A 25,589-nucleotide genomic window follows, 5' to 3' on the forward strand; every position below is an offset into this window, starting at 1 on the left:
CTTTACATGTGATTTCCTCTTTTAGCATCATCTATGAAGAGAAGGAAAGTTTGGGTATCTGTAGCAAGAAATTACCAGCCTTCCATCAAGCTTGGTGTCATCCATTTAACTGCCTGTCCTAATTTATTTATTTATTTAGGCCATTAGACATTGGACTGAATGACAAATTTGGAAGAGACTCTCAAACATGCATTAGGATTGAGAGGGGAGGAAAATGACTCAGTAGGTGAAGTTATGCATTACAGGTCATTATATGAGCAGCCTGAGAGCCACTCAGCCACCATTAACCACGATGAGGGGCGAATGGGACCACTTCCTGCTGGGACGTAATGGAAGAGATGTGGAGTACATGTTCAGAACTGCTGGCTTCAGATGTTCCATGCTGGCAATGAACACTAAGGCCACACTCTGGACTATAGCACAGAATCTGTTTTTAATGCACTGCCCACAAGTTATTTATAGCAAAACCTGTTTCTCTGCTACCTTAAGTGGAACTGATGTACATAATGTGTGATAATGTCACTCCATATACAGTACAGTTAGCAAACAGAAATGTAAGTGTTTGAAATAAGCACTGTTAAAATAAGACAGTATTTCAGTGATTCCTAGGAGCTGTGGCGTGTCCAGCACCACCCCTCCAACCAGACTGGCCACCCCAGGTGCCACCCCGAAGCTAAAACAATAAAATTCAATCAAATATCAAATGAAATTAGAATACCAAGGAAAAAAATAACACTTAAAGAATTACTGCAACCGTCGAATACTTCAGACAGTAGACTGCTGGGCGGAGCTAGCATAAGAGTTATGAGTTATAAGATATAATCCAAGTCGTAGCATTGCTGTGTGGAGCTGCAGATTTGGTTGCAGGTTAATACTGGCAGTGTCACCATGCCAGCTGACTGTATTTCATCATCAGCCAGTGTGGTTCTTTATACATCAATATTACCAAATTTACCATAAGGCAGCACTTACACTACACTGTGTGGTCTAGCTAATTTCTCTCATTACTTTCCTATCTGCCAGCTCCATGTTATGATAGAGTGTAAATCACCCCTGTGCCATGTTCAATGCAGGGATGTGCAGTTCTGGTCCTCCCGGTTTCAGATGTTTCCATACTTCAACACAGCTGGTTTAAAGAATCATTTACAGACTCTTGGGGATTATTTGATTTGAACTGGCTATGTTGGTATAGGTAACGTCTAAAACGTGCAGGAATGGGTTCCATGAGGGCCAGAATCTGACATCCCTGACTTCTAGTCAAGGTCATACATCAGGAAAGTTGTTGTTGTCTTTTTTTAATAGGCAGATAAAGTTTTGCATTGGCTAATTTGCCAATTGTATGTTAAAAATGTTCGTATTTTAATATTCAAAAATGTTTTTGCCCAAAACATATGTGTACTACATGTCAGTAAAAATACTATGCAAATATTGCTGTCCTTGACTGCTGAATAAACACTGACAAAGCACTGATTGTATCTCTTGTACTTTATCAACGCAGTATCTAAAAACTTTGCACCGTAGTGGTTAAAATCTCATTCGAATAAGAGTTCAAAGCGCATTCGGTTATTATGTTTATAGGGTTATTGAATTATGGTTAACCGTTGGTAGAATTTTTTTTTTACATTATCTGCCAATTACATCTGCCACCCTTCTCCAAATCTGTGCCCCTACCTGGCCCCCCCAACAAGTATTTTCTAGACACGCCACTGCTTAGGAGGAACAGTGAAAACCAAACAATGAATTCAAACATATCAGTTTCAGCCTAATTCATCACAAGGATTAGTCAAATATATGTATCATATATGTTTGAGCTATTATCATTATCAAGTAAGTCTTTTAATTTTCAGGATTAAAGTTATTCAAGTGCCAGGACTGCACTGTATCAAGCACATCCCGTCTCAAACACGGTGCTCTGGAGTAAAATACAAATAATAATAATAATAATAATAATAATAACTTTATTTATAAAGCACCTTACAAGACACCCAAGGACACTGTACAATAGGATAAAACACATAATAGAACAATGACACAATGAAGAACAATAAAACAAAAGCACAAGATAAAATTAACAAACTGTGTTCACAGTGAACATGCAGATTTGAACAGATGGGTTTTGAGTTGAGATTTAAACTGGGGGAGAGAACAAATGTTTCTTATATTTGGGGGTAGAGAGTTCCACAGCCTGGGAGCAGAGCAGCTGAAAGCTCTGCTTCCCATGGTGGTGAGGCGGAAGGAAGGCACAGAAAGCTGGATAGAAGAAGATCGAAGTGAGCGGGCAGAAAAGGTAGTGCTTAACAGGTCAGATAGGTAAGGAGGGGCGAGGTTATGAAGGTGAGCAGAAGAAGTTTGAATATTATCTGTAATTTCACTGTGAGCCAGTGAAGTTCCTGAAGAACAGGGGTGATGTGCTAGCAGAGTTCTGAACCAGTTGAAGCTTATGGAGGGATTTTTGGGGGAGACCATGCAAAAGAGAGTTGCAGTAGTCAATACGGGAGGTAACGAGACTGTGGACAAGAATGGACGTAGACTGGGTGGAAAGAGAAGGAAGTAATCTGTTGATGTTACGTAGATGGAAGTAGGCAGAACGGGTGAGATTTTTGTTGTGAGATTTATAGGAAAGTGAACTGTCTAGATAACACCGAGGCTCTTAACCTGAGGAGAAGTGAAAGCTGTGGAGTTATCGATAGTGAGTAAGAAATGGTTCGCCTTCAAACGTTGGATTTGGTGCTAATAAGGAGGATTTCAGTTTTATTCTCATTGAGCTTTAGAAAATTAGAGCTAAACCAGGATTTTAATTTGGATAGACATTCTGTAAGGGAAGAAGGTGGGAGGGAGGAATCAGGTCTGCAGGAGCGATATAACTGGGTGTCATCAGCAAAACAGTGAAAGAGTAGATCAAATTTACAGAAAATGGAACCTAGAGGGAGGATGTATATTCTGAAGAGAAGAGGGCCTAAGACTGAACCCTGGGGTACATCAGAAGTGACCGGGAAAAGACGTAAGTGGATTGATTTCAGTTGAATAAACTGGGAGCAGTCAAGGAGATATGATTGAATCCAGGCGAGGGGTGTGCCAGAGATGCCGAGAGAGGAGAGTCTGCTTAGAAGGACAGAGTGAGGAATGGTGTCGAAGGCTGAGCTCAGATCCAAAAGGATGAGAATGGTGAGAAGACCAGAGTCAGCTCCGGTTAGAAGATCATTAGTGACTTTAAGTAAAGCAGTTTCTGTACTGTGACATGAGTGAAAACCAGATTGAAATCTCTCGTAGATATTATTACTAATTTACACCATATTACACCACCAGTAGCCAAACATGGGGTCAGTATCTTGCCCAAGGATATTTGGCATGCAGCCAGGAGACAGCCTGGGATTGAACCACCGACCTTCTGATTAGTGGCTGACCTGCTCTGCCACCTGAGCTACAGCCACCCCAAGTGGCTAGTGAGAGTTGCTAGTGGATGTTATTGATTTTTGTAGTCCAGAAGAAGCATCAAGGAGTTACAGGTTTCAGAAGAAGAGAAGTGTGGTGGTAAAGCGTTGGGGGTTGAATTAGTTTGTTGAGAACCGAAAACAAAATCCTTGCATTGCCCTCATAAGAACTGATAATACCTGAGTAGAAACTTTGTTTGGCCTTGTTGATGGAGTCTTTATACTGAAGTACATGGTATTTGTAGATTTCTGCATCAACCAGATTTCTTATATCTACACTCTAGCTGCCGAGCTTTGGCCTTCAATGCTCGGAGGTCAGAGGTAAACCAGGTAGCAGTGCGAGCGAAGGAAACAGAGTGAGTTTTTACAGGAGCCAGTGAATCACGGACATTGAGCAAACAATTATTATAATATAACAACAAATTATCAGGAGTGGAATAGAAGTCTGGAATCTGAATATTGTCCAATCAATGTTCTTGATGTTGCGGAACGACATGAGACGGGTTGGTTTGACAGAAGAGCAGCTGAGAGTGAAGTTAAATGAAAGGAAATGGTCAGTTATGGGAATTCCAGCAGCAGAAAGATTTGAGGGAGTAAGACCAGAACAGCAGATCAATTCCAAGGTATGTCCTTTGGAGTGAGTGGGAAAGTCAACACAATACAGTCAGATAGGAGGTCTTGGATGAGAGCATAATACAGTGGTATGCAAAAGTTTGTGCACCCTTGATAATTTTCATGATTTTCCATCATAAATCATTGGTTGTTTGGATCAGCAATTTCGTTTAAATATATCATATAGCAGACAAACACAATGATATTTGAGAAGTGAAATGAAGTTTATAGCATTTACAGAAAGTGTGCAATAGTTACCTAAACTAAATTTGGGCACCCCAACAGAAAAATTACATCAATATTTAGTAGATCCTCGTTTTGCAGAAATAACGCCTCCAAACACTTCTCATAGCTGAGAGTCTGGATTCTGGTTGAAGGTAGTTTGGACCTTTTGTCTTTACAAAACATCTCCAGTTCAGTCAGGTTTGATGGTTTCCGAGCATGGACAGCCCGCTTCAAGTCACACTGTCGATTTTCAATAATATTCAGGTCTGGGGACTGAGATGGTCATTCCAGAACGTTGTACTTGATCCTCTGCATGATTTTGAACAGTGTTTAGGGTCGTTGTCATTTTGAAATATCCAGCCCTGGCACAACTTCAACTTTGTCATTGATTCTTGAGAATCTGCTGATACTGACTGGATTCCATGCGACCCTCAACTTTAACAAGATTCCCAGTACCTGCACTGGCCACACAGCCCCACAGCACGATGGAACTGCCACCACAGTTTACTGTGGGTAGCAAGTGTTTCTCTTGGAAGGCTGTTTCCGCCATGCATACCACCTCTTGTTATGCCCAAATAACTCAATTGTTGTTTAATCAGTCCACAGCACCTTATTCCAAAATTAAGCTGGCTTGTCCAAATTTGCTTAAGCATACCTCAAGCAACTCTGTTTGTGGCATGTGCACAGAAAAGGCTTCTTCTGCATTACTCTCCCATACAGCATCTCCTTGTGCAAAGTGCGCTGAATAGTTGAACGATGCACAGTGATACCGTCTGCAGCAAGATGATGTTGTAGGTCTTTGGAGCTGGTCTGTGGGTTGACTATGACTGTTCTCACCATCCTTCGCCTCTGCTTTTTGTATACTTCCCCTAAACCATGATGTTGAACAATCGTTGTTTTCAGGTCATTTGAGAGTTGTTTTGAGGCTCCCATGTAGCCACTCTCGAGAGAAGATGTAAAGAGGAGAAAAACTTGTAATTGGCCACCCTAAAGACCCTTTCTCATGACTGGATTTACCTGTGTCAAGTGTCAATGAGCTTACCAAACAAATTTTATTTTCCAATAATTAGTGCTAAAGGTATTCAAATCAATAAAATGACAACGGTGCCCAAATTTATGCACCTGCCTAAATTAGTTTAAGTAACTATTGCACACTTTCTATAAATCATATAACTTAAATCTAAGTTAGTAATCCACAGGCCTAAATTACAGCTTTATCAACTAAAATTAAATCATTTGAGCAAATAAATCAAACCAAAACACAACTTTTGTCTGTGCTGCATCTGCTGTCTAGGGGGGGAAGAGTTGTAGTTGTTTATCCAACCACAGAAATCCACTGTACAAGTAAATGTGATTTTTTTTTTGTTACCAGGCAATGTTCTTTATATATATATTTTAATATTTATCTTAAAGAGTAAGAAGTCAGAATAATGTCTCTTCTGCATATATCTTCCTGTGAAACTGAAGTGGGATATTTTGCACAAAACACCTCACAGTCCAACAGCTAACAAATGATTTTGTTATTTAAAAAAGAAATGTGTTTTTTTGAGGTGTAGAAACATGAGACTGCTATTGAGCCTTACTGTACTCAGCTGAATGAATGAATAGTTATAAATAATTAATAAAATTATCACTATTGTGCCGTCCCTTTCTCTGGAAACTCCAATATAGATCCTACTGCTGACTGAAGCAACAGGTAAACATTCTCTATGATTACAGACTAATGAAAGTGTCAATGTACTAAACATTTGATGAAAATGTTGCTCTTTATTGGAGCTACATTCACAGATGTGACCTCCAGATAACCGGAATGATATTCCTTCCTTTTTATTGCTTTTCTTAAAAAAAACCAAACACTGGCTTTGTCAAGGTTAGAGTGATTTTGTATTCTTCCACACCCAACATCTTGACTAATGGCAAAACAATAACCCCTGATCAACTAGGCACATACCAGAAGGTACTGCATGATGTTCCAGAATGCTGTGGTAGCTGTTTTGGTTCAGGGTGCCTCTCACTCTGTACAAGTCACCAACCCTGATTCCACCAAAACAGCCCCGGACCATCACACTTCCTCCTCCATGTTTGACAGTTGATGCCACACACTGTGGAACCATCCTACTCGATGTTGTACAGAGATCCTGCATGATGAACCAAAGATTTCAAATCTTGATTATATCAGTCCATAATACCTTCTTCCAGTCTTCAGTAGTCCAATGGCGGTGTTTCATGGCTTAGCGAGGGCTATCTTGCTGTAGCTCATCCTCTCAAACCTTGACCTACATTTTTAAGTGTTATGACGGTCTTTCTCTCTGCTGTTGTTAATCACTTTTTTCTCCCCATTTTTGTAGCAATAATAATAATAATAATGGATTGGATTTATATAGCGCTTTTCAAGGCACCCAAAGCGCTTTACAATGCCACTATTCACTCACACACTGGTGGAGGCAGCTACAGTTGTAGCCACAGCTGCCCTGGGGCAGGGTGACAGAAGCGAGGCTGCCATATCGCGCCATCGGCCCCTCTGGCCAACACCAGTAGGCGGTAGGTGAAGTGTCTTGCCCAAGGACACAATGACCAGGACAGAGAGCCCAGGGATCAAACCGGCAACCTTCCAGTTACAGATACGCTTCCTGAGCCACGGTCGCCCCCAATACACTACTTTCTGCAGCACAATACTGTTTCAACTCTTGCTCACGAGGGTATGGTAGCACAGTGTGCTCCAACACTGCTTTATGCAGACAGAGGGGGCTGTAAGTAATCCAGTAAAGTTGGAACACCTATAGTAATTAGTAGCACCAGCTTTTAAGGCTTGATCAACCTCCATTAGTGCAGAACAGCTTTAAATTATTAACCTATGTTGTGTTCCCTGAAAACTCTATTTCTTTTAAATAATTTGGTTTGGGGTAACGTTACCTTTTCTTTCTTTTTTTTTAACCTCTGGCAGTTCTTCACTTCCCTTTGTACCATTTCAAGCTATTCATTGGACTTAAACTGCAATAAATAACTGGTAAAACTGGGATGTTCTAAAATATTTAACCGGTTCTGTATATGATCCACGAGGCATCAAATCTAGCTGGGATTAAGGACGCAGAAAGCTGCAGTTTTTAAAAATTCAAATGACAAGTCTAGGAAGTCTTAGTCGTGTGCAAAAAAGACATTTTATGAGTGCAAATTCAGAAGGCACATAAAGCTGCTCAGGATGTAGAGCTGTTACATTTCATGTACATCTGAAGGTAATCCTCTATTTTTGGCCAGTTGATAGAAGAACAAGACGGACACTGTTTATACGATGCAGATTCTCAGCTGGAAACAGATGGGTGTGGTTCTTAGATCACAAAAGATCCCCAGGTGACCGTAGTCTGTCATCCGACATGTTCAGTTTGAGCTGTTTTAAGATCCTGATGTAGAACTAAACACAAAATAAACCTGCTGCAAGCTGTTGTAGCTGAAGCAGATGACTGGCTATCCATGTCTGTCTTGCTTGTTACTATTGCATGACTGTGTGTGTGTGTGTGTGTGTGTGTGTGTGTGTGTGTGTGTGTTAGTCTTAATGTGACTCAATTCCCAGAGGGCCAGTAGCAGGTTCCAGCTCCGTTTAAAGCAAAGAAGGCTAGGGTGTGTGTGTGTGTGTGCGTGTATGTGTGCGTGTATGTGTGTATGTGTGTGCGTGTGTGTGTGCGTGTGTGTGTGTGTGTGTGTGTGCGTGTGTGTGTGTGTGTGCTGGGGGGATTATGAGCAGATGGCATGGGAACACACACACATGCACCCTGCCATCCATCTGGACAGTTCTGCAGGTGAAGTGAAAAGTGTTAAAAAAAGTGTGTGACATCACCGTGGTGAACAGCACAGGCAGACATAAAAGAAAACAGCAGCAGGACTTACGGCCTGGTCAGGGAGGCTGCATTCCTCTGTTGATTAGCCAACATACCAGACAGACAGCCAGATAGGAAAGGGGGAGGGAAACACTGTGAAGGACATTTGGATAGAAGTGTTTTGTGTGGCTTTTCACATCCGAGGCCTTGTTAGATGAACAACAACTGTGAAACACAGCCCACAGTTGATTAACACACTCTTTATAATTATTATATGTCCATAATAGATGATTCTGATACTGACACTATAACACATGTGTGCTGCATTAGTGCCGACCGGTTTTTAACGATGACGCTGCAGCTGAATTACAAACCATCAATTCTGCCTAACTGAGCATTTTTTGTTGTGTTGAATCTAAAACCGTTAGTCCATCTGTAGCTAACATGCAAAAATCACCAAGCACATGATAGAATTTAACTGAAATCAAACCTCCACTAAGGTCCAGGGCAGACGTCAGCAACCACAGACGTAATTTACAGTTAACCGTAACTAATTCATATGTGTATTAATTAATCCTCTCCCAATTACATCTGGCATCTGCCCATATCCCCCTTGTCACATGGGTTTTTCTCTTTTTGTCTCATTGTTTGGTAGAAGGAGCTAAAACGGCTCTTTTGATGTTGAAGGTTGTTACAGCCTGATCTAGGACATGAGCAGTAAGGAAATGGAGCACAAGTACAATGTGCAGTAAAAGAATACAGACAGAATAAATGGCAAAAACGTCCCCAACAAAGAGAGATACACCAATATGACTACATCATATCATCAGTATGTACAGTTAGAGCCATCATTTATTGGACAAATCTGTACAGAATCTCAGGAAAGTTTTGAAATCAAACAATCAATATGTGATTGAAGCACAGACTCCAACTTTAATTCAAGAAATTTTACAAAACTGCACCAACTCTTTAGAAATAAAAGCCATTCATACAGATAGCCCTGCAGAAATGAATGAGAGAATTGACTGACGAGCAGTTTCATGTCCAGCTAACTGTAATTCGCAACAAATGAAGCAGATGTAATATTGAAGCTGACTCCAAGTGTTCAATTTTTATTTTTTTAACTTTCACTGCAGTTTTGAATATGAAGAGATAAGCACTGGGAGCAGGAGCCTATTCCAGCTACCACAGGGTCAGTAGCAGTTGAAGTGAGGGAGGTTTAAATAAAACACTAAATAAAGTAAACCTCACTAACTACAGTGCAAATGTATAGCTCCAAAAGTTGATTCTGTTCATCTGGACGTAGCGTTTTCAGTGGGAGAAACGTTTCATCCAAGTGTTTTCTTCAGTCTCAGCTGACTTCAAATAGACTGTGAGATTTCCATCAGTAATGGGGAGATCTCAAAGCTGATGTGTACCGTAGACCTACGCATGCGGATCAGTATTTAAGGTTTGACTCTCATCATCGACTGGAGCATAAACTGGGCGTCATCAGGACGCTACAACACAGAGCGAACACCATCCCCACTGACACAGCAGCCAGGGAGGCAGAAGAACATGAAGAAGGCCCTGAGTAAATGTGGTTATCCCAGCCGGACTTTTTTCCAAAGCTGGGAAGGCTCCTAAAGAAAGCTCCAGCTGATCCAGGAGAGAAGGACAACCGCTGCCTAAGCAAAAACCTGTAGTGATCCTGTATGTGTCAGGAGTATCGGAACAGTTGAGACGCATTTTTCTAAACACTGTGTCTCTGTGGCTTTTAAACCCCAAAATACACTGGGTCAAAAATTGGTCCACCCCAAGGGTCGGGTCCCCCGACACAAACAGAGTAACATAGTGTAGCTGTTAAGTGCAGGAGGATTGGCAGGATTTATACATCGGGGAAACCAAACAACCTCTGAAGAAGAGGATGGCACAACACAGAAGAGCTACCTCGTCAGGCCAGGACTCTGCAGTCTATTCACACCTACAGGCCAGTGGACACTCTATCAATGACGAGGATGTAACATCCTGGACAGGGAGGAACGCTGGTTTGAGGGCGGAGTCAAGGAGGCCATTTACGAGAAAAGGGAAAGACCATCTCTGAATGGAGGAGGGGCCTAAGGGAACATCTGTCACCATCTTACATGCTGTGATTGCAGCCATTCCCCAACTCTCTGTGAATGGGACTCATGGGCATTGATCAGTGGGCTTTGATCAGTGGTCTTTGATCAGTGGCCATGAAAATTTGCATAATCATGATGAAGGAACTGACCTCCCAGCCCATTGTTCCTTCAGTGGGCTGGTTTCAGTCATTATGCAGATGTCCTGTTTATAAGGTTGGAAACCTGCAGTCAGCTGAGACTGAAGACGTCACCTGATGATGATGAAACGTTTCTCCCACAAAATGCTACGTCCAGATGAACTGAATCAACTTTTGGAGATTTACTTACCTGGATGATTGAGAATGCATCAAGATGCATATGTATAGCTTTTGGCTATCACTAGCTGACTCTACAGAGTCCTACCTTAGTACACACCTGCAACAGCAACCACTCCCTGAAATTATGCTAATTTATATCTGAATTATATCTATTAGAATCTTTATTTATACCTTTTAGATATAGATTTTCCCTGGGCAGCACAATCGAGCCGTGATTGGCACTGCTGCCTGTGCTAATTACTAAGCTAAACCCTGATCTGTGTGGGTTCTCTCCAGGTCCCAGTGTCCAAAGACACACAGTTAGATTAACTGATCATTCTAAATCAGGAGTCGGCAACCCTGGGCACGCGTGCCACAGCTGGCACGCGAAGGGTTAACTGATGGCACCACCATAGCTGGACTGGCCATCGGGTATTTGCCCGGTGGGCCGATGGTGATTTTTCGTTTTATTTTATTTTTATTTTATTTTTATTTTTGTAACGGTATAAACAATGAAAGGTGGAGGATTGGCCAGATGCTGGTCGATGTGTGAAAATAACTCAGTTGTTTGGTGGTGGCTATTGCGGAGTTTCCACAGAGGGAAGGCAGCAGGAGGAGAGACCCGAGGCAGCTGCCGGTCCGAGTGTCAGGTGAACTGAACTTCAGGTAAGAAGTTCTGACCTGCAGTCTATGTTGGTCAGATATAAACCAAGTTTAGGTGGAGTTTATGTTCGTTGTGCTGACTTTTTACAGTCAGTTACAATAACTCGTACTGCGTGCTAGCTAGCATGACGGAGTTTCTATACAGCTGGGTGGGTGCTATGATGTTACTGATAGTGAACTTTATTTTATTCATAAGGTTAGTTAGTAGAGTTGCCAACCATCCCGTAAAAATCGTCCCTTATTCAGAGAAAATATTACGCATTTCGTATTGAGCTGAAAAGGAACACAGTTTGTCCCGGACTTCAGCTACAATGGAAAAAGAGACAAAGCCTTTACGCTGTCAGCTGCCTCTTCTTCTCTCATTCTCCCCCCTCTCTCTCTCCTGTTGTTGATCAGCTGATCGGCTTTTCTCTCTCCTTTGTTTATCGCCCACTTTGAGCCAGAAACAGGAAACCAGCGGATGTCGCGATAAACAACAGCAGCACATTTAAGCTTGATCAGCTGTTGTTAGAATTAACAGTATCAGCTGATGTTTGCTGGAGCCACAGCTGTAAAGCTGCTGGTCATGATGTGGGTTTGGATATGTGGTGAGAGGGAAACATGAAGATGAAACCAGGAGATGTCCTTACTGAATCATCAGAGCTGAACAGGTGATGGAGAAACAGGTTTACCTTTTAGGTGACATGGATGAGTTGAAGTTATGAACTGTTTCTGAGAGACAAATAACACCAGGATCCTTTTCTAAGTAGCTGACAGCTGGTAACTGTGCAGGGGCGGGTCTAGCAAAGTGTTGCCAGGGGGGCAGGTAGGGCATTAACAGGGAGAGGGGGGCACAAAGAAATACTTTTCTTTCTTATTCTCATTTAAAATGTCTCGCTTTTATGAAATAATTATCTGAATCTTACAACCAAAGTTTTTATCTGACGTCAAATGTATAGAAATCATCACAACAAGACTGTACATCACTGTCACCACAGCGTCTGTTTTCATTGAAACTGGACTGGGCCGATTTTTCGTCCCAGTCCAGCCCTGGGCACGACACGCAGTGAATTAATCTGAGAAGGTGTTTTAAAAAATAAATGACCGGGCCAGCAGTGTGTAGCCCAGCTAGAAAAAAACAGCAGTGGAAAGTAGGTTTTTTTCATGTATGATGTAAACAATTTAGTAATTTCTTTTTCTTTTTTGTTTAAAGGAAGATGTGGACAAATAAGATTATCTGTTGTCGTTTAACTTGGCCAATCAGCAATGAGCTCCCAGTGACCCTTGCTGTTGACCTTGATCACATGATTTCCTGTGTTGCCATTTCGCTCCTGTTCATACAATGCCATGTGCCAGAGAAACTAATGTTCCCGAATCGCTAGGAGTTAAAAGCAAGTCTGCTGCAGTTGTTTTGGGTCATTCAGAGTTTCACCCTGTCAACGGTGAGTACGAAAAGTGGGGAAAACCTAATTTGTTAAGGATAAAAGGGCAGACTTAATGGGACGGAAAGTCCGCTAGCCGCTAAGCTAACAGCTAGCGCTCACGCTAGCAGAATTGAATGTGTTTCTGTGTGTGAATGGCTAGCGACTGCGACCGTATTACGTTTAAGAAAAAAAAAGAAGAAAAGAAACAAAAACAAAAGAAATGGTCCTAATCAGTTTTATGTGTAACAATTTAATTAGACTGTAAGCCGATTCTTGTATTTTCAGTTGTGTTCTTTGAGTTGTTTATAATGTACAAGTCTGGTGAGCTACTGTGAGTTGCTGACTGCCGCTACAGTGTTAACTCTAGAAGCGGTGTTTTTGTGAACATTGTCAACCCTTCAGGTTGATAAAATTATAGCTCACCTAAGAGGATGTGATGCTGCACTGATATAATTTTGTTGTACAACAGAGCTAGCTGAGTTACACTGATACTTATTGTTCATTCTGAATGTTCTAAGTAAGTGTGGCTGTTTCACAACAGAGTATGTGACTATATGGACCTGTGACCTGTTTATAGGTCAGGTTTTTTTGTTATCTGGTAAAAGCATGACTCGACAGACGGACCCAGTCTGAAGCAAGCCCATCGAGGAGCAATGATTCCACAGTTCCAGTTAACTGGATGGCTGCTGTGTGTCAAATATAACAAATCTGTGAACAGTCTATTGTGGTGTGGTCTCTCCTTATTGGTGTTTATACCTTGGGCTCATGCCGATCCTGGATCTTCTGATACTGGCTAGTGAGAGTTCGGTCATTCTTAATAAGAATTCGTAAGTTGCGTTACAAGTCTACAGTTGTGAACGGCTGTTTGTCTCTGTGTGTTGGTCCTACAACAGACGGGCGACCTGTCCAGGGTGCACCCCACACCTTGCCCTATGGTAGCTGGGATTTATAAAAAGCAGAGGTGCTCACTGGACAGACTTGAATGGTAGAATCAATATATAATAGACCCAATATAAATTGATGAAAAGTTTTTGTTTTTTATGATCCCATTTTCATGGCTGCTATTCTAGACCTGTTGTGATGTTAGATCAGCCAAAACGAGACTGAACAGACTGCTACAGTTCTGGTATCTCGCTCATTATCCCAGCCTTCATGTTTATGTCAGCTATACACAAAATGTCATAACTGGAGGAGTTTAAGTAGCTCTGGAGCTAAAAAATATTCTCCATCCTTATCGATACGAGTTATGTTAAAACGTCACCTGTTGTACTGCTCTGACAGAATTTGGTGGAGTTGTTCTATAACTAAACTGATGGGAATGGAAACCTAGTGTGTCTAAACAAAACACTCTGGGTTTGTACTGAATATGGGGCCAAGCACCTATTTAACTGTGCTGAATTGTCCATATTTAACTGCTAAAGAGAGATAACTCCATTTATCATGACATCAACATCCAATCAGGCACTGAGAAGAGCTGCCTGTGCTTCTGATAGACTAGCAAAGGTCACATATTACTACAGCCCACAGTCACTGACAAACTCATCAAAATACCATTGGTCACTGGATGCATTCACCAGTTTGCTAATCCAGACTGAATAAGTCTATTTGTCAGATGTCAGTTATACACTTATTTCTAGAGATCAAAAGCTGCCGTCATATGCTGCCAGACTCGTTTAACTGTTGCACAACAAATTTCAGGATATTAAAAATAGTTTGGAATCAGATTCTCTAACCTAAGAGAATTAACAAGTTTCAGGACTTGATTATGACTGTCACTGAATACGTTGCAGCCGCAACTACAGAAAACAAAAGGATGAAACAAACAATATTATATTTACAATCACGCTTAAGGTACAATAAGCTACTTATCACTAGTCCAGAAACATTATTATTGAGTTATAATCCATATTGAAGGACTTCATGATGGCTCAGCTTAAGATCCCCACAGTCAACCAAATAACCTTTATCACATCCACCGTCTCGGTGCTGTTAAAAAAGACGCCAACAAACCAAGATAAGTAACTGCTAAATTTAACCATTAAAAGCACAAAGAACTAGTGAAAAAAACAAGGAAAAGAACTGAAAGGAACTCAAAAATAAATGATCAACCCACTAGAAATTCAGGAAACATGCAAACGCCTCTTATATTGCTTTGCCACTCCTGCACATTAAAACTACACTTTTAATCATCACTCACACATGTCCAGACATGCACAGTCAACCATATATTTAATCAAAAACCACATATCCATATTCATCATATCTCTACAAATGTGGATCAAATGTTTCTGTTGGAAAATCTGTGGAGTTGGAAGTCGGGCAAAAATCATTCAAGTCTGGTAATCCACTGTAATTCTAAAGCATGGAAGAGTATGGCCTGTGTGATCGTTGGAGGTTAAACCGTCACCAGATGATTGAGAATACACTTACGTCTGATCAAACATAGAACAAACATAGGAGCTAAACAACAACACTAAGACAAAATTTCTTATACAGCAGCTGAGACATGACAACATTGAATACAATAATAATTCTGGTAAATATCTGACAAACATACTTGATCAAAAAAACAACAACAACCCAACAACAAGCACAGTTATCGAGGACTCAGCAAGTCTTCCCATTGTTCTACGGGGGTGGGGGGGGGGGATTTTTATATAAACACGTCTGACCACGAACCAAATGTGGAAGATATTCACAAATTCAGCAATACTAGAGTTCAATCATTTCTATTTGCAGCACTTGAAAGATTTGGGTTTGGAGAATCATTTACTGGTTGGATAAAAGCATTTTACACATCCCCAGTCACCACGGACAGGTCAGCTTCACTCTCCTGAATGCTATCAGGCAAAGATGTCCTGTGGCTCCATCTCTATTTGCATTATTCATTGAACCACTAGTTCACGCTATAAGATAAAATAGCAATACTAAGGGGATTTCAAACGTTAACACAGAACACAAAATTCTCCTTTATGCAGATGATGTGCTATTACTCCTTCAGGATCCTCAGTCTTCCCTGTCCCAAACATTTATGTTTATAGATATCTTTTCAGAATGGATAATCTCTTCACCCGAGTTTACATGTCCATCACTCGAATTCTCATCTGGATTATTTTCTAGTCAGCAGATCCTGGGTCTCCTGACCCAGCGTTTTTAGTTCTGTCTGATTTTTGTATTTTGTCGAGTACTCGTGTGATTTATTCTATGGTTTCTAGTTTTGATCCCTTTTCATGTTTCTCTGTGCCCCCTCTGTTCTGTGTAAAGTCCGTGTTTCTTGGTCAGTGTTATGTTCTCATGGTTGGTCTTTTGTTTCTCCCTCGAGTCTAGTTTCTTGTGTTCCATGCTCAGTATTTCCCTCCTTGGTTCCTTGGTTCTTAGAGTCCTCTGGCTTATGGTTTATGTTTCTGTGTTTCTTAGTTGCTGTCTCCACCGTGCCAAGTTTGCATCTCTGTGTCATACTTCCTGTTTTACTTTGAAGGTCCGTGTCTAATGTGAATGTGTCTTGCTTTGCTTCCTTGCCTCATCAGTTCTGATTTCTCCCAGCTGTGCCCTCCTTCTGTGTCTCATTCCCCTCGTTACTTCCCAGTGTATTTAAACCCTGTTTCTCTGAGTCAGTGTCGTCCCTCATGCTGTGTGGATCTCCCTGTGAATTTAGTTTGCTTTGTATGCTCGTTTTCCCGTGCCAGCAAATAAAGCTGTGGTTTTGAGTTCATCCCTTGTGTCTGAGTCCTGCCTGAGTCCACATCTCCTGCCTGCCACGCAGCGCTGCCTGACAAAATGTGACATTTCACACACTGAGAAACATCCTATAGCTGTCAGTGATCGTGCTCCTGTGTCTTTAATTCTACTAAATAAGAAGGTTATTTCACCAAGTAAAAACTGGAGATTTAAAACATCATTGCTTAAAGAATTTTTATTTTTCTTTAAACTGTAGGATTTATATGTAGACTATAATGATCTGCCTGGATCATCAGCAATCGTTTTCTGGGAAAAGGTTAAAGCTGTGAGACGTGAAATTTCATTTTCATCACATTAAAAAATCTAAGGAGCTGGAGAAGAAAGGCAGCTGGACTGCGTTGAGTCAACCATATATTTAATCAAAAACCACATGATGAATATGGATAGCTCTACAAATGTGGATCAAATGTTTCTGCCGCCTAAGAAATTTCTGAGTTGGAAAATCAAATGTTTCATCTTTCATCTGAGGCTACGTCCACATGTACACGGGTATTTTTGAAAACTGAGATTTTCCGTTTTCGTTTTAAAAAATAATCCCGTCCACACGTAAAGGCAGAAATGAAGGAAAACGCTGCTAGGAACATGCCAAAGCAGCAGGTGGCGATATATTCCTAACCGTGCAGAAATGTTGGCCAATCAGAAGTCTAGAAGCCTCGGTGGGAAATAGTAAACAAAGCTGGGGCATAGAAGCAGAACCGAGTCGTATGTGTGGAGGGACAGTAACTGTGTGTGTATATGTAAGCATTTAAACACTGCAGAGAGAACAATTAACAGTAACAGTATTGTAGAAATTCATTTCACTGAAACAATAACGTGGCGCACAGTGTGACGTCAAAAAAGGCGCACACCTTTGACGCTGCGTTTTCTCCGTTTTCTCAGTTTTCCTCGTCCACACGTAAATGCAAAAACTGAGTTTTTAAAAATCTCCGTTTTCAGTGACCGAAAACGCCGTTTACGTGTGGACGAAAGGTGCAAATGCATAGAAAAATCTGCGTTTTCAAAAATACCCGGGTACGTGTGGACGTAGCCTGAGAAGCTTCCTCAGTTCTAAGACAAATTGGTGGAGTTTCCCCAATGACACACAGCTGAGCCCGGTCCTGGGTGTTGACCCACTATTGACCATGTACCTAATCACAAGAGCCGAGTTGTGAAAATGGGTGTGGGTCATTATCAGAAGAGGTTTTGGGTTCAGGAGATCTTAAAGCATGTGGTTATCCCAATTGGGCTTTCATCAAATCGGCAAAGGTGTACAGTAAAGGAGGTCAGACACAAAGTAGAAAAAAATGACAAATGAAGAAACATTGTGAAGGTCTTCAGTCATCCAGGTCATCGTAATCAAAGGAGCTTGCAAAGAAAAGCGTCTGGACTTCTTTAAGTTACTTGAAGACGTTTCACCTCTCATCCGAGAAGCTTCTTCAGTCATCCCTTATCTACCAGGTTTATCAAAGAAACTCAGGAGTCTTCTCCAAGTACAACAGCGTAGCTTCAGACCCACAAACTCAGACGAAAACTGGTTCATCCAACATATCGTATGTTGTGCAATACAACGAGCAGTTTTCTGTGAATGTTATTTGATAAATACTGTGAAATCAAAGCAGGGTCACCTGATTATATTGATTTATGGATATCCATATATCTCATACAGTAAATAATGACATGATAGCTACATTTCAGCAACTTGCCCTTCAAAATGTCCTGGTGCTATTAGATTACAAAATACACCACAATAACCAGCAGTTCTCTCATATCTCCATCTGAAAGCTCCATAAAAAGCCACACATTATAAAATCATGCTTAGATCTTAGCAGCAAACTCACAAGAGTGCGTTCAGAGTGATGTGCAGTGTTAGTTTTCCACACAGAGCGTTTTGCATGTTGGTCTCATGTGACCAGAGCAGCTTCTTCCACATGTTTGCTGTGTCCCCCACATGGCTTGTGGCAAACTGCAAACGGGACTTCTTATGGTTTTCTGTTAACAATGGCTTTCTTCTTGCCAGTCTTCCATAAAGGCCAACTTTGTGCAGTGCACGACTAATAGTTGTCCTGTGGACAGATTCCCCCACCTGAGCTGTAGATCTCTGCAGCTCGTCCAGAGTCACCATGGGCCTCTTGGCTGCATTTCTGATCAGCGCTCTCCATGTTCGATGTGAGTTTAGGTGGACGGCCTTGTCTTGGTAGGTTTACAGTTGTGCCATACTCCTTCCATTTCTGAATGATGGCTTGAACAGAGCTCCGTGGGATGTTCAAGGCTTGGGAAATCTTTTTGTAGCCTAAGCCTGCTTTAAATGTCTCAATAACTTTATCCCTGACCTGTCTGCTGTGTTCTTTGGACTTCATGGTGTTGTTGCTCCCAATATTCTCTTAGACAACCTCTGAGGCCGTCACAGAGCAGCTGTATTTGTACTGACATTAGATTACACACAGGTGTACTCTATTTATTCATTAGCACTCATCAGGCAATGTCTATGTGCAACTGACTGCACTCAGACCAAAGGGGACTGAATAATTACGCACACCCCACTGTGCAGTTATTTATTTGTAACAAATGTTTGGAATCATGTCTGAATTTCGTTCCACTTCTCACGTGTTCACCACTTTGTGTTGGTCTTTCACGTGGAATTACAATAACACTGATTCATGTTTGTGGCTGTAATGTGACAAAATGTGGGAAAGTTCAAGGGGGCCGAATACTTTTGCAAGTCACTGTATTGATTTATTCAAGCCCTGTCCACTCTGCTGCTGTACAAATGTAACTTTCCCAACTCTGGGACTAATAAAGGCTATGCTGTGTCATCTTATTTTTTCTACTAAAAATCTCAGGGAGAGGCAGACCCATCCATGGGGACGAGGATGGTTGTGCCCTGAGTTCCTTAAAGCTCCAGATGTCTATGAAGGTTCTCAGTCATCCAGGTCATCGTAGTCAAAGGAGCTTGCAAAGAAAAGCGTCTGGACTTCTTTAAGTTACTTGAAGACGTTTCACCTCTCATCCGAGAGGCTTCTTCAGTTCTAAGGTCAAATGGTGGAGAGTCCCAGATATAACCCTAGTGGGAGTGTCCCCCCACAGAGGGACAAAAGGACCCCTGATGATGATGTGCGACCTCCACAGGACAAGATTCAGCTGTCCATCTGCATCTTAAGGATAAAGGTCACTCTTTCGAGGATGCCAATGTTCACATTTTGGACAGAGAGGACAGATGGTTTGAAAGAGGAGTGAAAGAAGCCATCTATGTCCACTGTGAGCGACCATCTTTGAACAGAGGCGGTGGTTTACGACACCAACTGTCTGCCATCTATAATCCAGTTTTGAGATCCCTTCCCAGACGCCTTAACGCCCACTCACACCCTGGGCCATCTGACCTCAGGAATTTGCATGATAAGGTGGGGCCAGGTTTCACAATGAACTCACCTGAAACTCTGGCTGATTGGGACCCACACCCAGTTCCACACCTTGGCTCAGGCGATTAGAGGATCATCAGGGGGTCCTTTTGTCCCTCTGTGGGGGGAAACTCCCACTAGCTTTATATCTGGGACTCTCCACCATTTGACCTTAGAACTGAAGAAGCTTCTCGGATGAAGGTGAAACGTCTTCAAGTAACTTAAAGAAGTCCAGACGCTTTTCTTTGCAAGCTCCTTTGACTAAAGCTCCAGATATCGTCCCACTGTCTTGGTTGACATGCCTCTGTAACGTTGCCTAGAGATCTGGAGCAGTGCCTCTTGGTTGGCAGACTGGGGTGTTGATTCCCATCTTTAAGAAGGGGGACTGGGAGGTGTGCTCTAATTACAGGGGGACCACACTCATCCTCATCCTGGGAATGTCTGTGTGCTTGAAAGGTAAGTTGTTTTGTTGTTTAGTCTGCATGCAGTTTTTTGACTTCCAGGAGTTCAACCACGTTCCTTTCTGGTATCCTTTGGGGTGTGAGTCAGGATTGTGGGTGTCTGGCCCATTCGGTCCTGTACAAGCAATGCAAGATCTTAGTTTGCATTGTCCCAGGTCAGGGATGAGTGGCTGCCCAATGTGGAGGAGTTTAAGCATCTCAGGGTTGTGTTCACAAGTGAGAAGGGAGCAGGAGATTAACAGATGGACTGAGACTACAGCTGCAGTGACGCTGAAGCTGTAGCACTGTCCACTGTAGTGAAGAGAGAGCCCAGTGTAACAGCAAATCCATCAATTCTACATCTACAAGACTGAGAATATACTAACAGCAGAAATCTGCTTTCTCTGAAGGGTGGTTGGCCTCTCCCTTAGAGTGAAGAGTGCAGTCATTCAAGTGGGGCTCGAATAGTGTAGAGTGCCAAACCTCTACATTAACAGAACTCCGGCATTTTACAAGCATGCTGTTGTGGTGAGGTGCTTGTGATAGATCGTCTTGGCTGGCCTGGAAATGCCCGTGTTTCTTTGGATAACCTGGATGAGGTAACTAGAGAGGAGGTGGTCTGGGCGTTGTTGCTTAGACCATGAAGGAAATGAAGGGATTGTGGTAATAATAACAATAATAATAAGAAGAAGAAAAATAAGATTATTATTATTACTCAGTGCTCCACCAAAACACTAGAGTGTAATGCTTGCATACTGCACCGATTAGATGCTGTTTATAGACGTAATAATAGTGATCCTTCTTATTATCTGGCTGATTGTCTGAGTTCTGAGCCTCCCTCCCTTCCTGTCGCTCTTTCAAATGACTCCCTCCTCTTCAGAATGAAAGGAAGCAGAGCAGTCGCTGAGTGGATTACTGAGGCTTCGGCCTGAAACACTGTCAGTCCACAAACTGATGAATGAGACATTTGCTTTAACGCGGCTCCTCACAGGAGTGTGTTTGCAGCACAACTGATTTGCATTTATTTATTACTGATGATGAAGACTCCACCTTGAAGGATTCCACTGGTGAGTTTGCATGTATTAATAACTAATTGTGTACACTTCAAATTGATGCCAAGTGTTTTCAAAACAACTGTCAAAGATTGTTTTTCTCCCTAGAGTACAGAGAACAGACAGTCCTCACATTTAGCAATATGTTTGTTTTAGAAAATGTATTCCAAAGATATACTTTTAGATGTTTTCTTGTCTTTGTGCATGCTATGAAGACTGTTTTGTATCAAGTAGACACAGTTTTCACCACAGAATTGCAAACCAGCAGTGAGCTACGCTGTGATCTTTACCTTGAAGGACGACTTCTCCGTGGTTCAGATGACTGCTTGTGTTTGTGGCTGAGGCAGGATGAACATGCTGGGAAGGAGAAAACAGAGTGGATGTTATTTTGATGTGAATGTAAGAACCAACAAGGGGAGAGGTGGAGCTCCTCCACATTAACCCTCTTGGTGGAAATCAGACGGCAGCTCCACTGACCTTGTATAGTGTGCATAGACACACTGATGGCTTACAACTTTCTAACTTTCTATTACTTTTATTTTTAAACACTGATGGGCACAGAAATAGAAGAAGCCTGATTATGTAAATAAATTTGAAGTCATTCTCATTAACTACCTAAACTGTGGTACCCACATCGCCTGACAAAGTTACACAATACTTACAAATACTTGTCGAAATGGCAACACTGACATTTTATTTTTGGAACCATCTGAAATCCTGTCACGTTAGAGCTCAGTAAGTCAGCACTCTCCCCCCCCCTCCCCTCAGCAGCAATAAACCCTCTGCTGCCACAGTCATGGGATGATATCAAAAATAGAGGCTGATAACAACTTGCATGCGTGATTTCCTGTCTGATGTCTTCTTGTGGCAGCAGAGCTAAGTCAGCATGTCAGAGAAGGAGCTCCACTGATGGAGAACACTTTGTTCATTCCAACACATCTTTAAAAGTGTCCAGTTTGCAGCCAATCACAGAGCTACCTTTACTCAGTCACCAGCTCTGATGCTGCTCTTCAGACAGACCACAGCAACGTTCATCACAGTTGCCAAAACCGAGTTACAGAAAACCGTTCTGTTGCTGCATAGACTGAAGGGTCTCAGCTTCCATAAGAAGAGCCTGCTCTGGTTTAGCATCTGCATTAGCAGCATCTTCATAAAACAGCTCTGGTTAGGGATGCACCAGTACCGATACTGGTATCGGGTATCGGGGCCGATACTGTAAAATGTGTGTGTACTCATACTCGTAAAAGTTAACCCATACCATGAACCGATACTAACTTATTTCATTAATCAGAGGGTGGCTTGTCATTTCTGTTGTAGTTTTTTAGATTGGCCACTAGGGGGACATCTCGTGCTAAACAGGCACAGGGTTAGGCGAGTGAGACTGGCAGCTCCAGATAACAAAAGAGAAACTGGAGGCTGCTGTAGCTAGGCTAAACAAAATGTCAGCAGTGTGGACCGCAATAACTGCAATAATTTAAAAGTTTATTTTATTCTCAAACCTAATTTGTATTTATTTTATTCCAAACAGAAGTGTTTATTTATTATTCTGAAAGCTCGGGTCAGTGCCAATAGTTCAGTGATATTTTGTTAAATTACAATGTGGAGACTCTGCAATAATTTAACAGAAGTGCTTATTTTTCATTTGAAATTTTTTTGTGTTCATTTTTATTAAGATTTTATTTTTTATCGGCAGAGAATAAAATAAAACCTGTCTTCCAATTAATTGTATTTGTGTGTGTGTGTGTGTGTGTGTGTGTGTGGTAGAAGTATCGTTTTTTGTACTCTGTATCAGCAAGTACTCAGATCCAAGTATCGGTATCGTATCGGTTTGAAAAAATTGGTATCGTTGCATCCCTAGCTCTGGTACCAGTGCCACAACTGACATACTGGTGAAAAGCTGCTTATATATTGAGTGTTTAGAGCTACTGTAGCGATACACAAGTACTCTAGACCACCTGTGCTCCACTGTGAGTGTGAAGTCTTTATGGTTAATGCCAGTGCCCTCACTCTAAACAAACAATTGCATTATTTGCTGCTCAGAGACGGTAAAAACACTTCATGAGTGATTTTCAGCCCTAAGTCTTTATTCTACACAACAACAGTCAGTTTTTTTGTTTGGTTCTCTTTTTTGTGTACAACAGTGTTTTCACACTTCTTACTCATCTTTGAAAAAGAATCCATTATGAAAGGACTAAATGCAAGGTGTTTAATACTTTAACAGTTCAGAGGGTAGAATCACTGTGGGCAGTAATATTCGCCTGAGACAGACAGAAAGGCCAGAGTCCAGCCTACTTGTAAAGCAGGTTAACTCATATATTGCTAGGGTCTCCATGGCAAACTGGTCCTGGTTGAAGGACCAGAGAAGCGATTTAGATGCCTACGATGAGTAATAGAGCACGGGAACGTTTACCCTGCCTGGGGTAGGGTTAGCAGCTCTGTTGGGCCCCTGCTGGGGGGCCTTTGCTAATGTTGATTGTTGCTGTGTTGTTTTTGTTTTGCTTGTGTTTCTCTGGCTCTCTTAACCTTTCCTTCTGTTAACTTTCTTCTCTTTTCTTATTCTCTCTCTTCCCCATCCCCGGTCCTGTACATTCTGACTATAATAACTTAAAATAAATAATAAAGATCGAATAAACTATGAAAATCAAGTAGACCAGTATAGTAAAAGCCGTAATGGGTAACAAACTAATCATGTGATTCAGGTGTGTTGACCCAGGGTGATATCTAAAACCTGCAGGACACCGGCGCTCGAGGCCTGGAGTTCCCACCCCTGGTCTGCAGGAATCAAGACCTGCAAGATGCAGGAGGAACAATGGAGTATCCCCTGAGTGGGCCACAAGAGCCTAGGTTGTTGGAAACAATGCCTAGATGGCTACTGCTGAGACTTGCCTACCACCAATTACCTTTGATGGACAGGTAGGTGGAGACAGATAACACCAAGAGATATTCTGATAAGTCTCTAGAAAGATAACAAAGGCAAACCTAAAAAAGAAGTTTCATACACGAAGCAGAGGCAAGGAAAACAAACTATATGACGTGTTGTTGTGGCATGAAGAAAAGATGCATCATTGACACAGGCCTCTTACATTATCCATCCTTGTTTGCAAATCTCCATGTGAAGTTATGACGTTAAGCAGGTCAATCAATCTGAGGGACACGGTGACAATTATCTAATGGTAAATGGACTGATTCTTATGTAGCGCTTTTCTACTCTCTCGGAGTACTCAAAGCGCTCTATACAACATGCCTCATTCACCCAATCACACCCATTCTCACAAGCACTTTATCTATACGTAGTGCTTTCTAACGACATTCATACACATTCACACTCCGATGGATGCATCGGAGAGCAAGTTAGTATCTTGCCCAAGAATACTTGACATGCAGACTGGAGGAGCCAGGGATCGAACCACCAACCTTCCGATCAGTAGATGACCTGCTCTACCTCCTGAGCTACAGCAACCCTTAATGACGAAAGATAAAATCAGTGTTGGGAAGGTTACTTTTAAAATGTATTCCATTACAGATTACAGATTACATGCCCCGAAATGTATTCTGTAACGTATTCCGTTACGTTACTCAATGAGAGTAATGTATTCTGAATACTTTGGATTACTTAATATATTATCATGCTGTTTACAACTACATGAATGTACTATTGCTGTGATTTATTACTGTTACTGAAGGTCCGCGGCTCCGAACCGTAGTAAAGGGACCTCTGGCTAATACGGTGGGTTCTGTGTCGGCTCGTAGCTGAAAACTAGCTTTACTTTGTTGTCTGGGTCAACTTTGCTAGCAGAGACAGAGAGAGGCGTTGAAAGGCTGCTCCAACAGAACTTATTGTTTTTGGAGGAAAACACGAACACGGTGTACAGTCGAGTCTTAATAGCTTACTTACAGCTGGGCTCGTCAGGCTCTCTTCTTGGCTGCAGTGGTTATTATTATATTTACATGCTTCCAGCTCCCGTTTCTGCTCGATGACAGCTCGTACTTTTCCTTTTTCTCCCTCCCTCGCTCACAGACACATAACGTGTATGGCAGTCCATTCTCCCTGCAGCACGGACTACACTGCCCATGATGCTACATTCTTTAGAGCTATACCTGTAGCATTCTGCCTGTTAGCTTAGCACAACAACAACAAAAAGGCCTCTCTCACCCAGGAAACAGGCAGAGAGAAAGCGTCACCTTGTAACCATGGCAACCGTAACGCTGCCTGGAACAACAGAACGTAGCTGTCAAACAAAACCCAAACAGTCCTGACCCGCCACAATATGAAACAGGGAAGTACCGCCGTGTAATCCATTTATTTCAACAAAGTAACTGTATTCTAAATACCACCTTTTTAAACTGTAACTGTAACGGAATACAGTTACTCATATTTTGTATTTTAAATACGTAACGGCGGTACATGTATTCCGTTACTCCCCAACACTGTATAAAATGC

The 25,589-nt window shown here is 41.8% G+C and overlaps 2 protein-coding genes across 4 annotated transcripts in view; one reads left to right on the plus strand and one right to left on the minus strand.

The window, feature by feature from the left end:
• Positions 1 to 17,566, plus strand: part of sypl2a (synaptophysin-like 2a) — a 495,265-nt gene extending 477,699 nt beyond the window's left edge. The window contains exon 7 of the mRNA XM_085159109.1: positions 16,160 to 17,566. The gene's annotated coding sequence lies outside the window, so the exon portion shown is untranslated. The remainder of the gene's footprint in view (positions 1 to 16,159) is intronic.
• fhit (fragile histidine triad diadenosine triphosphatase) overlaps positions 1 to 25,589 on the minus strand; it is a 126,615-nt gene that overhangs the window by 94,449 nt on the left and 6,577 nt on the right. Inside the window, exons 2-3 of one of the 3 annotated variants that reach the window (XM_085159113.1) lie at positions 21,439 to 21,505; positions 8,151 to 8,233 (exon numbers count right to left, since the gene is read on the minus strand). The gene's annotated coding sequence lies outside the window, so the exon portion shown is untranslated. Of the gene's footprint in view, positions 1 to 8,150; positions 9,417 to 21,438; positions 21,506 to 25,589 lie in introns of those variants that run through there. The other 2 variants (XM_085159111.1, XM_085159112.1) reach the window with 2 other exon arrangements.

Source organism: Neolamprologus multifasciatus, chromosome 5, assembly GCF_963576455.1.
Source record: "Neolamprologus multifasciatus chromosome 5, fNeoMul1.2, whole genome shotgun sequence".
In the NCBI taxonomy this organism is placed as follows: Eukaryota; Metazoa; Chordata; class Actinopteri; order Cichliformes; family Cichlidae; genus Neolamprologus; species Neolamprologus multifasciatus.